We start from the raw sequence: 11,435 nt of genomic DNA, 5'->3' as shown, positions 1-11,435 counted from the left end.
CAACCTCTTATTTTTCACTGAAAGACAAAATAAGCAATCCTGTTAATTCTTTCAACAGATGCCTATTCTACTTTTAGCTTTGAAAAACAGCCCGTCAGCCTTACTAATGATCACAGTGGAAACAGAATATGATTTCTTTGATCACTTACGGATGGGGAAGGAAACCGGCTCCCAGCCCTGCTTCTCCAAGCAGGATATGGTGTTCATAGTGCACAGGGGAGGAATTACGCTTCTTTTTGTGCCCGTAGTAGGAAGTGAACGGGTGCCAGGCTGTGCACACATTAGCAGAATAAAATAAACACAAGTCGCTGACTCAACCTATTGTGCTGAGTGCAGCAGGATGAAGACAGGACCATGACGATGGGTCCTATGTTCAAAGATGAGGAGAACTGTGAAGACTTATACACTACATTTTTTTTTAGTTCTGTAAATTTGAAACTAATTTACTCACAGGCACATAATCCTATCATTAAACACTAGGAAAACACCTTTTAAAAATCCATCTAACCCCAAAGTTAGATGATGATAGCCCACAAAACACATTTAATTGTCAATTCCAGGCTTAGAAAAAGAAAATGCAATAAGCAGGAAGACATTAAATAAAGAATATTGTAAATACGTTTCACAGCAATCGCTTGAAAAGGTAATTATTTTCCAAAGCAGTTCACATTGCATCCCTTCCATTAAGGACATCACAGCGGGGAGTTGTGACATCTTTCTAACAAAGTCATCCTAGGTATTCAAGCCATTGTTTTCTAATAGCAAAGGCCTTAATCCTGCCGGCCTATCTTCTAATCTTGAATGGCAATACAGTTAGTTTGTAAAGCTGGAAAGAAATCTTGCACAGTTGACTAATTATCTAGGACGCCAGGGTAATTCTTAAAGGAAGGAGTGTTAATTCTCAGGCCCCTCTCAGTAAGCCTCTGCTGTTGTTTTTCTTGCATCAAAGTAAACAGTTCACGTATCACTATAGGTTAGAGTCTCTGAAGACATTTTCCTGCTCAAAAAAAAATGCCTTTGAAGAATTTAGGCTATACACAGTCCCCTTAATGGTGTGTTGCACAAAGTGATTATGCACACAGAATCACTACCTTTATAAGGAAGTTTGAATATTTTTGGAATGAAGGTTGTTGGTTTTTATTTTGTTTTGTTTTTAGTTACTCCAGGTACTATTATGATAATGCCATGATTGAAGATAGTCTTAGGATTTCACCATTCGGGGTTAATTTATTATCTTTTACCCCCAAAGGGCCAGTTAAAATTAAGTTAGTAAAGCATAAGTCATTTTTATCTCCGTCCAGCCAACAAGTTTGGTTAAACAGGACCAAAGCTGACAGTTAGGGATCAGAAACATTGCTACCTGCCCACCAGGCAAGCCAGGCACCTGTAAGTGTTTTGGTAGTAGCAGAAATGGGGAGGCTGTACATTTTCTTACACATTTTTAGTTAATGGCTGATCGCATTTGGGGGAGTATAATATTTTGCCTCATTTATCATGGCATTTTAATCAGTCAGTCAATAATTAATAGATATTCATTGAGACACTTTACTAGGCACTATAGGAAATACAAATCATGAAGAGTAATTCCTGCCCTCAAGAAACTCATCATCCCTTGTTCTAACCAATGCAAAAGAAAATAGATACTTTGTACCCTTCAGGTTCCAGATCAGGTCAACAGTCTTTTGGAAAATCTAACCAGAATTAATCCTAGAAATGGGAAAGAGAAGCTGCTTTTAGGAGACGGGGGGAAATAAGCAGTCCTGGATGCATTTATTTGAAGTGAGGGTGGTGGGGCCATTTAAATGGCAATATCCTAGAAGACGCTGAAAATAGAAAATCGGTGATCACATGTGTCTATGGACTGGATACGTGCTAATCAGGATGGAGTGATCAAAGTACAGGGGAAGAAAGGCTTTCCTTCTCCCTTCCTAACTTCTGTAGCTGGCTCTATAAAATAAACTGACAGCAGGTAGATGAACAGGAGAAAAAGTAGACACATTTATTATTTTTTAGTATCACATACAAGGGGCATCACAGGGGAAAAAATGTGAATATGCAAAAGAGATTTGAGAGTTTATATACCTGTCTCAATAGGGGAAGGAGAGAAGGGATGTAGGCAATTTAAAGGAGAGGAAATGGTTTTTAGGAAAGATGAATGGGCCCTTAACAGAATAGATGGAGGTATGACAGCATGTGACAAAGTGTGTCTGGATGTGGTGTCAACTTCTAGTCTCCTCTCTGGTGATTAGTTCATCTTCCCTGGTTGATGAAACTTCCAGGGAGGGGCTTTATGACAAGTGAGTTCCTTTTGGGGGATCAGGTTTTAGGCAGATGAGGGGAGTTCAGAAAAAGAAAGCCTCTCCCTGCATTTGCTGTTTTTCAAGTGTCCTCAGCTCAAAATAATCAATATACCAAAGTGGCACATTTAGGGGTGGCATGTCCTGAACTCCTCCCGAAGAAAATAAGAAAGTGAACAAGGGCCTTGAGCAGCCAGGTACAGTGAGAGAAAAACAGATGCCCTCGGATAGAGCTGCAGGGCAAGGCTGTGGCCAGGGGGCAGGAAAGAAGAGAAGGCAGAGAAGTTAGAGAAAGGATAGTTGTTTCCATGCTGGGCTTCCAATTTCCCTGGAGTTCTGATTAGTCACAGAGTCCTTCGATGATGGTCGCCATAGTTACACAGTGTTTGAGAGATTCAGAAGATCAAGGGCCAAGAAGGTATCCACTTAACCTTAGTGATGCTGGGGAAACAGACAAAGGCTGTTGAAACTCAAAGACTAAGGACTTCTCAATTACTAACTGTAGCTTTGCATCCTTCCAAGATGTTGGTTATTTCCATGGGCAGAGGTACTAATGAGACCATGATTAAAGAAGCAGTCTCTGAAAGGGATATTTATTTGCAGATTATTCTCTAAGCTTTTGGTAATAATTAAATAAGCAAGTTAAATAAATTCAAAGCTCTGTGTCACGGTTACGTGGGACGCTGAAGAAAGAGGCAGATGAAGGAGTTAAGTACAAATCCACTCCAACCAGGAAATAAAAGACAGCTCCAAATATATATCCTTGCATGACTTTTTAGCACGTTCACTTAAACTATAGAGAGAAAAGAGCATTCTCTGAGTGCAGGAAGGCATTTTATTTTGGTGTCTACAAGCCAGTAGTGATTTCATGAAATTTACAACTCTTTCTGTAAATCTTCCAGCAGCTCATTTTTTTTTTTTAATGCTATTCTTGTCTGCTTACATTCTTTTTTTATGTATGTATGTATGTATGTATGTATGTATGTATGGCTGTGTTGGGTCTTCGTCTCTGTGCGAGGGCCTTTCTCCAGTTGTGGCAAGCGGGGGCCACTCTTCATTGCGGTGCGCGGGCCTCTCACCATCACGGCCTCTCGTTGCCGAGCACAGGCTCCAGACGCGCAGGCTCAGCAATTGTGGCTCACGGGCCGAGCCGCTCCACGGCATGTGGGATCTTCCCAGACCAGGGCTCGAACCCGCGTCCCCTGCATTGGCAGGCAGACCCTCAACCACTGCGCCACCAGGGAAGCCCCCAGCAGCTCATTTTTGAAGGGATGTTTTGATTTCTCAGCCTTCTTGCCTACTTCTCTAGATCCAAAAAAATGAGGTCTCTATCAGAGTAAATATTCTCCGGGGCACTGTGGCATAATTTTAAGTCGTACAAGTTAAGCCACAGGAAGCTGTGGGAAGTCATTTCGGAGGAATATGGAAATGGGGAGAATCTGGCTAAATGTCACCATGTTGCAGTACCTGAAGTAGCCCAGGAGACCATGCACTGGGATACATTCTGCCGTCTACTCCAAACAATACTATGTTCCACCTTTTTAGGTGATGTACACTGCATGCCCCGGCCACGTCTCTGTGCTTCACTGCTTGCTTTCAGTCCCCACTCATTCTGTTCATCTCAGAGTACAAAACACCACAAGGATTTTACCAATTGGAAAACACTTTAATTAATCTGGAGGAAATTACATTTTCACAGATTGTATTTATCACTGTCGAAAGAATAAGCCAAAATATTGTTTAAAAACTTTGACCCACCAATTAACATTTCTCTGAAAGAGAAAAGGATTCTTTCCACTCTATGCAAGTGCTCCAGTGTGGCCTTTCATGATGTCTTGAGGTTAGAAGTGAGGCTTTTGAAATTAAGGGGCAAAGGAAGGAGACTCCCATTTTTAACTACACGCTCTGTGCTAGATGTTGTAATGCATGCCTCAGAGATATCATTTCCATTTATTCCATTTGTGGGGAGCTTTAAGTATATTTCTGCAGTTGGCAGAAATTTCACTTTTATTCAGGGAAGTAATCGATGGATTGGGGATGACCGGCAGGAGAGGGTGGCATTGAAAAAGATATTTGGAACCAAGATACATTTGACAGGCAGCACAGAATTGATGAAGGTGGGAGGCATCATAGGTCAACATTCACAGTCATCTCTAAGAGCAAGCTTGTTTAATGAGGAAATACAGTAGCAAATGTTGGTTGGCCAGATCCTAATTAGGTAAGAGGAAACACAATTAAACCTGCATTAAAGAGCATAAGGAGAGTAAGAAATAAATGACGTAAAAGGAAGATTGACAAATTGAGAACGTGGGCATTGTCTAGCTGCTCTCCAAATGGCTGCGTAAATTTACACTCTCCCCAGTTGTGAAAGAGAAGTCTTTCCCCCAATTTTGTCATTGCTTGATGTCATCGAACTTGAAATTGTTTACCAAAAACTCAAACTTTATCTAGGCTGTTAGAAGTCAGTTGCTTCTGCTGAGGAATTGCTGGATGGGGCTCAAAGCGGGATTCTGGGGAGCTGGCATAGTTTTGCTCTGGATCTGGCTACTGGTTACACACCAAGTTTCAGTTTATGGAAATTTGTCAGGCTGTACAATTAGGATATGTACATATATTATGCTTCAAACAAAAAGTTTAAAAATGCTTGACAACCTAAAGTATCGTGTTACAGTTTTAATCTGGGATCCCCTAATTACCACTGAGACTGAACATCTTTTAAATTTCATTGGTCTTCTGTATTTCCACTCCATGCACTGATCCAAAAAGATCTCAACAAATCATAGTGAAATTTTGATTTTCAAAGTTAAAGAAAGACTTTAGCAAGGCATTCAGACATTCACACACAGAGACAACACACACACATACACACAAACAACCTCACATACAAATTAAAAATTCTACTTCAGCCTAGGAAAAAAACTCACCTAACTTACCTACAATGAAAAAAAATCAAGCTTGTTTCAGATTTCACCTTCACAATATTACATGATATATAAAAATAAAACCAAGAGAAAACAACAGAGATATGATCACATATGAAATAATTTTGAAATATACCTCATATGTAACCTTCCTATAAAGATTTATCAAAACATATTCCAGTTAATTGAAAAACTAATAAAAGAATAGCAAAATTTTGGTATATGTAAATTGCAGGTTTACATAAATGTTGTAGGTACAACACCAGCAGTGAAATATAGAATTTAAACTAGTGCATATATCAAAAATCATTCTTATAAGTAAAAAATCTCCAGAGAAAATAAAGTATAGAGAACATATAACAGAAGATACAAAACAAACTAAAATGAAGAAGGGAAATTTAAAAAGAGAAAGCAGAACCAAAGCAGGAAGGACAACAGTAAATTCAAAACTTGGCATTGTGGGCCATCAGCACGAACGTGAGAGTCACTGCGGACAATGGAAGGTTGATAAAAAAATTATTCCATTATTGCAAAGCTTCTTAATTATCCGACCTCAGGGTTTCCATTCCAAACTGGGTCCCTGGTAAGGAGAGAAGGTCAGAGGAGCATTTGGAAGACAAGAGGAGGAAGAGAGTCACAGTCCTCTTAAATAATTGGAGGTCAGTGGAGAAAAGAATGTGAGCAGGTGTTCCAGGCCCTGGTGGCTTGTCCAGCCCAGCACAGCCCACCCCCGACCCCATGCTGACATTTGCTGTTCTAGTAAGTCATTAGTTAATATAAACCAGACACCAGTTTTGCAGGTCTAGGAGGCAGGACACAGCTACAAACTGTAACACTATTGAAAGGCCAGGAGCTGAAGAAAGGTTTCTAGATTCTGTAGTGGAATTTGGCCATCCCAGTTGAATCTCCATCTCTTGGTAGAGCAGTTGGAGATCCATGGACAAAATGCAGGGAAAGGGAGAATGGGCTCAATTTAAATGGCTCAGGGAAATTATCTGTAAATGGTAAAAGGACACTTAACCTCCTTAGGCTTACTTGGTGGGCAGAAGAAAGGCACTCCTCAAAGTGAATTTGGGGTTAAATGTGTCAAATCCTTCCTAAAAGGTGGATAGTGAGGCAGAGGAATTGTAACTGAGCAGGACCCTATGGGGTCTTCCTGCGACAGGCCTTCCCCCATATCCTCTGCTTTAGCTCCTCTCTGAAGTACTAGATAACAGTATCTGATGCACGTCTCCTGAGGTGTTTTACAGATGCTAAAACCCCCCACCAAATGGAAGAGGTTAACTACATGATGACCATGAGCACATAGGCCCCAGGCCTCCTGGAGCCTAAGGACTGATAAAGTTAACCCCGGTGACAATGCCCTGTTCTGACTGACCATCAGCCAATCAGAGAATTGCGCAGAAGGTCATCACCTACCCTGCCGACCCCACCCCCAACCTGGCTTTTAAAAATGCTTTGAAGAAACCCTTCAGGGAACTCAGAGCGTTTTAGGGCATGAGCCACCCATCTCCTTGCATGGCCCTGCAATAAACCTTTCTCTGCTCCAGACTCCACGTTTTGGTGTGTTTGGCCTCACTGTGCGTCAGGCACACAAACTTGCGCTAGCAGAATCAAAAGCAGAATTTGAGAGCTTGAGCTGGTGCTGGGAGCCAGCCCTTTCCTCCCCACAAGAATAAATGAATATATGATGGTCTTCCGACATTTTGCTTCTCACAGTACAACCCCAGAGGTGCCTGAAAGAACAAAGTCACAAGACTGAAGGATTCCTATGTCTGGGAAGGGTGAACTCTGATTACCAGTGCGAGGGCATGGAAATTCATTCTGAGATACGGAATATTTCCTGCCATATCAGTAACCAAAGAATGTCACAGTCATCAGCGATTGCAGTCACAGCCTATGGTGAGCTGGTGAACCCTGGGAGAAATCAGGAAGGAAAAGAATACCTGCCATCTAGCAGCCATCAGACTGCATCCACTCCTTAAGGTGAGCCCTGAGGAAACTCAGGATGTGAAAACAGAGGATACTGGCCCCAGAGAGCTGAGGTGCATATCAAAGGAATGATTTCACTGAGCCCAGACTCTTGCATCTTCCCATACATAGAAAAGTGCTAAATTCCTTAACTTGGGATATCTGGTTTTCTTCAATTAACAGTAATCTTTTGACATTCAGACTACCTGCCCTTTGTTGCAAAACTCCTATATATCCTAGCTCCCCACTCGCCTCCTCGGAGCCGGTCTCTCAGGGTTACTTGAGATGCTACCTCCTGGGCTTTAAGTCCTAAAAATTCCCTCCGAATAAAACATAACTCTCAACTTTTAGGTTGTGTGTATTTTTTAAGTCAACGTTTCTGTAATGCATTTTCTTTGCTGCTGGATTATTTCTGAGTACAGGCCATGAATGGGGGTACCATTCATGTTTATTGAAGCTATTTAGAGTATTTTGGAGTCCATATCCAAAGACCATATATGGAGTTATGGCTGAAAGGAACAAACTAAAAACTAAAATCAACAACATGACACCTGTCAATTTTCCAGGGAATCCCTGGTCAAGAAGATGCAGATTTGGTGGGATGAGAGAAGAAGCAGCCTTAACAAAAGCTTACAGTGAAAATGTTTGGGCCTGAACATCCTCCAGAAGAAAAGTGAGAGCTGGAATGGAAGAAGATGGTCCCAGAGAAGGAACACGCAGGAAGGAGAAATGCCAGGGCCCCAGCTGCAGGTCAAAACTCTGGAAATGTTAGGGGGAACACTGACTGAAACCACCTGCCCTGGCCAGGCCCAATAGTTACCACTCGCATGAATTATTTTAAATAGGAGGTCCTGGTAATGAAAGTGGAACTAACAAGCTACCACCAACCGGTAGAATTTGGTAAAGGTCAAAAGGAGAGAGGAGACGCCAGGCCATATGTCCTACCAACCTCCCAGAATCCTTCTTACTGGAATGCATCTTGGCTGAGCCATGCGTGCACCACCAGGAAGGACCCTGAGTCAGAATGATTGGCCAGAGACAACCTGGAAACTAATCCCATCACCATAAAACCCTAGACTGTGAACCATATGGCAGAGCAGTTCTCCTGGGTTCCCTTACCCTGCTGCTCTCCGCTAGGGCGCGCCTTCCCAATAAAGTCTCTTGCTTTGTCAGCACGTGTGTCTCCTCGGACAATTCATTTCTGTGTGTTAGACAACAGCCCACTCTCGGGCCCTGGAAGGAGTCCCCTTCCTGCAACAGAAAGAATCCTGGAATATACTCATTTGTGGAATGCATCTCTAGGAAAGAGAGCAAAAGAAGTTGCCCAAGATGATGACTGAGAATTCTGTTTACAGCAGGCCAATGTCAGCAGCTTAACCTTAGTTACAAAGGAAGAGATCGTATCCATCACACAGAAGCTCAGGTGCCACAGGGAAATGGGTCTGCGGAGTCCATGAACAGCCCAAGTGTGCAGATGACGTGGGTGCTGGGAATGCAGACACCTTGAGAGCCTGTGAGCACCATCTCAGCAGCCTGGGGGGCTAATAGGCCACACCTCCCTGCAGTGATGCCAATTTGCAGGACAGCTAAAGTCAGACACCTTTCTCCCTGCCTCTTTCCCAACCTTGCAACCTTCCCAAACGTGCTAGAAGAAGAGACTTAGTTGGAAACTAGAATATCAGTGAAAAAGACAGTGGGTTGAAGTTCTGGAATAAGGAAATTCAGCGTGGAAAAAACAGAGCAAATGAAGAAAAAACAAACAAAGAAATAATAGAAGAAAGTTTTGAGACTTCAAATTGATGAGGCTCTCAGAATATCAGAGTATTGTTTTGATTTGTTTTTCGCCTTGAAAACAAAAAGAGACTTACATCTAAATGTCTTGGTGACATTTCAGATTTTTAAAGATCAAGGACACAAGCAGTAAAACCAAGTTAACTTCGGGCTCTAGCTCCCATCTTCTGTGTAACAGAATCATGCCAAAATAGTGGAACAAAATCCACAGAGTTTTGAGGGAAAAGGGAGTGGCCCAGAATTCTAAACAGAGACAATTTATCATCCGAGCACTAGGAAATGATTCTGAGACATGCCATTATTCAGAAAGTGGAACACCCTTGTCATATTAAAAATGCCCAAGAAGAAAGTAAAGAAGATGAACAATAACAATACCAATGAAACAAAGTTCCCATTGAATAATTGTTGTTTGGATGGTTATATGTAATTAAAATGTCAAAATGGTTTTGAAAGAGAAACTACAGAGTGAAAAGCCTAAGTGTAACTCCCTAGTTTAAAAAGCTGAGATAATTCTAACACAATCTGGGAGGTAAGGAAAAAAGAAAAAATGTAAAGCAAGTTAAATTCCTCATATGAGACACTGAGGCTTTATTGATAATATTAACAGGGCAAGAAGGGTTTACATATTTTTAATGAAAGATGCTCTTGAATAGACTATGAGTAGAATGTATATTCTCCAAATCAGTAGAAAGATAAAATATGGTACACCTCCCCCAATTCCCCACAAAACCACAGGAAAAGTGAAGAACAGAACAACAGAGAAGCATGACACACAATTGCATTAACTGAGATAAAGTGCAAATGGGTCAAATTCCATCTTTAACAGAGATTGGTTTCCAATTTGGTCAGACAAATAAAATCTAGCTAAATCTTATTTTCAAGAAACTTGTAAAACAAATTGAAGCAAAAAAAAAAAATGTTTTAAAGAGATGCACAAAGATACATCAGATAAGCACAAATAGAAAGTAGCATGACAATATTAATATCAGACCAACTAGAATGAAGGTAAAAGGAAGCACTGGAAAAATGGGGGCCATTTCATAAATCAAAGGCAGGACCTAAAATAAAGATATAATTGTCAAGAATAATGAAGGGACCAACCAAACACAGCACTAAAAGATACAGAGCGAAGATGGTTAGTTTTGAGACTTTAGTCTGCCGGCTTCTCGGTCTTAAAGTCATCTTCCCTGCCTCAACACCTCGTCTCCGATTTATTGGCCTCTCGTGTGGCGAGCAGAGCGAGCTTGGACTCGGTAACAAGTGCAGTGAGGAGGAGAAGGAAGGGGGCAAGTTGGAGGAAGAGTAAGACGCGGAGATCACCTTCCTTCCCACAGATACATTAGAAATACATCTACACGTGGAACTGCTCCTACAGAACACCCACTGAACGCGGGCAGAAGACGTCACACCTCCCAAAAGGCAAGAAACTCCCCACGTACTTGGGGAGGGCAAAAGAAAAAAGAAATAACAGAGACAAAAGAATAGGGCTGGGACCTGCACCAGTGGGAGGGAGCTGTGAAGGAGGAAAGGTTTCCACACACTAGGAAGCCCCTTCGCGGGCGGAGACTGCGGGGGGCGGAGGGAGGGAGCTTCGGAGCCACGGAGGAGAGCGCAGCACAGGGGTGCGGAGGGCAAAGCGGAGAGATTCCCGCACGGAGGCTCGGCGCCGAGCGGCACTCACCAGCCCGAGAGGCTTGTCTGCTCCCCCGCCGGGGCGGGCGGGGCTGGGAGCTGAGGCTCAGGCTTCGGTCGGATCGCAGGGAGAGGACTGGGGTTGGCGGCGTGAACACAGCCTGAAGGGGTTAGTGCGCCACAGCTGGCCGGGAGGCAGTCCGGGAAAAGGTCTGGAGCTGCCGAAGCGGCAAGAGACTTTTTCTTACCTCTTTGTTTCCTGGTGCGCGAGGAGAGGGGATTCAGAGCGCCGCTTAAAGGAGCTCCAGAGACGGGCACGAGCCGCGGCCATCAGCGTGGACCCCAGAGACGGGCATGAGACACTAAGGCTGCTGCTGCCGCCACCAAGGGGCCTGTGTGCGAGCACAGGTCACTCTCCACACCGTCCCTCCCGGGAGCCTGTGCAGCCCGCCACTGCCAGGGTCCCGTGATCCAGGGACAACTTCCCCGGGAGAACGCACGGCGCGCCTCGGGCTGCTGCAACGTCACGACGCCTCTGACGCCGCAGGCTCGCCCCGCCTCCTCCGTACCCCTCCCTCCCCCCGCCTGAGTGAGCCAGAGCCCCCGAAGCAGCTGCTCCTTTAACCCCGTCCTGTGTGAGCGAAGAACAGACGCCCTCAGGCGACCTACACGCAGAGGCGGGTCCAAATCCAAAGCTGAACCCGGGGAGCTGTACAAACAAAGAAGAGAAAGGGAAATCTCTCCCAGCAGCCTCAGGAGCAGCGGATTAAATCTCCACAATCAACTTGATGTACCTGCATCTGTTGAATACCTGAATAGACAA

This window comes from Eschrichtius robustus, chromosome 8 (genome assembly GCF_028021215.1).
Source record: "Eschrichtius robustus isolate mEscRob2 chromosome 8, mEscRob2.pri, whole genome shotgun sequence".
Lineage (NCBI taxonomy): Eukaryota > Metazoa > Chordata > Mammalia > Artiodactyla > Eschrichtiidae > Eschrichtius > Eschrichtius robustus.
The sequence above is the reverse complement of the archived record's forward strand: the minus strand, read 5'-3'. Positions refer to the sequence as shown.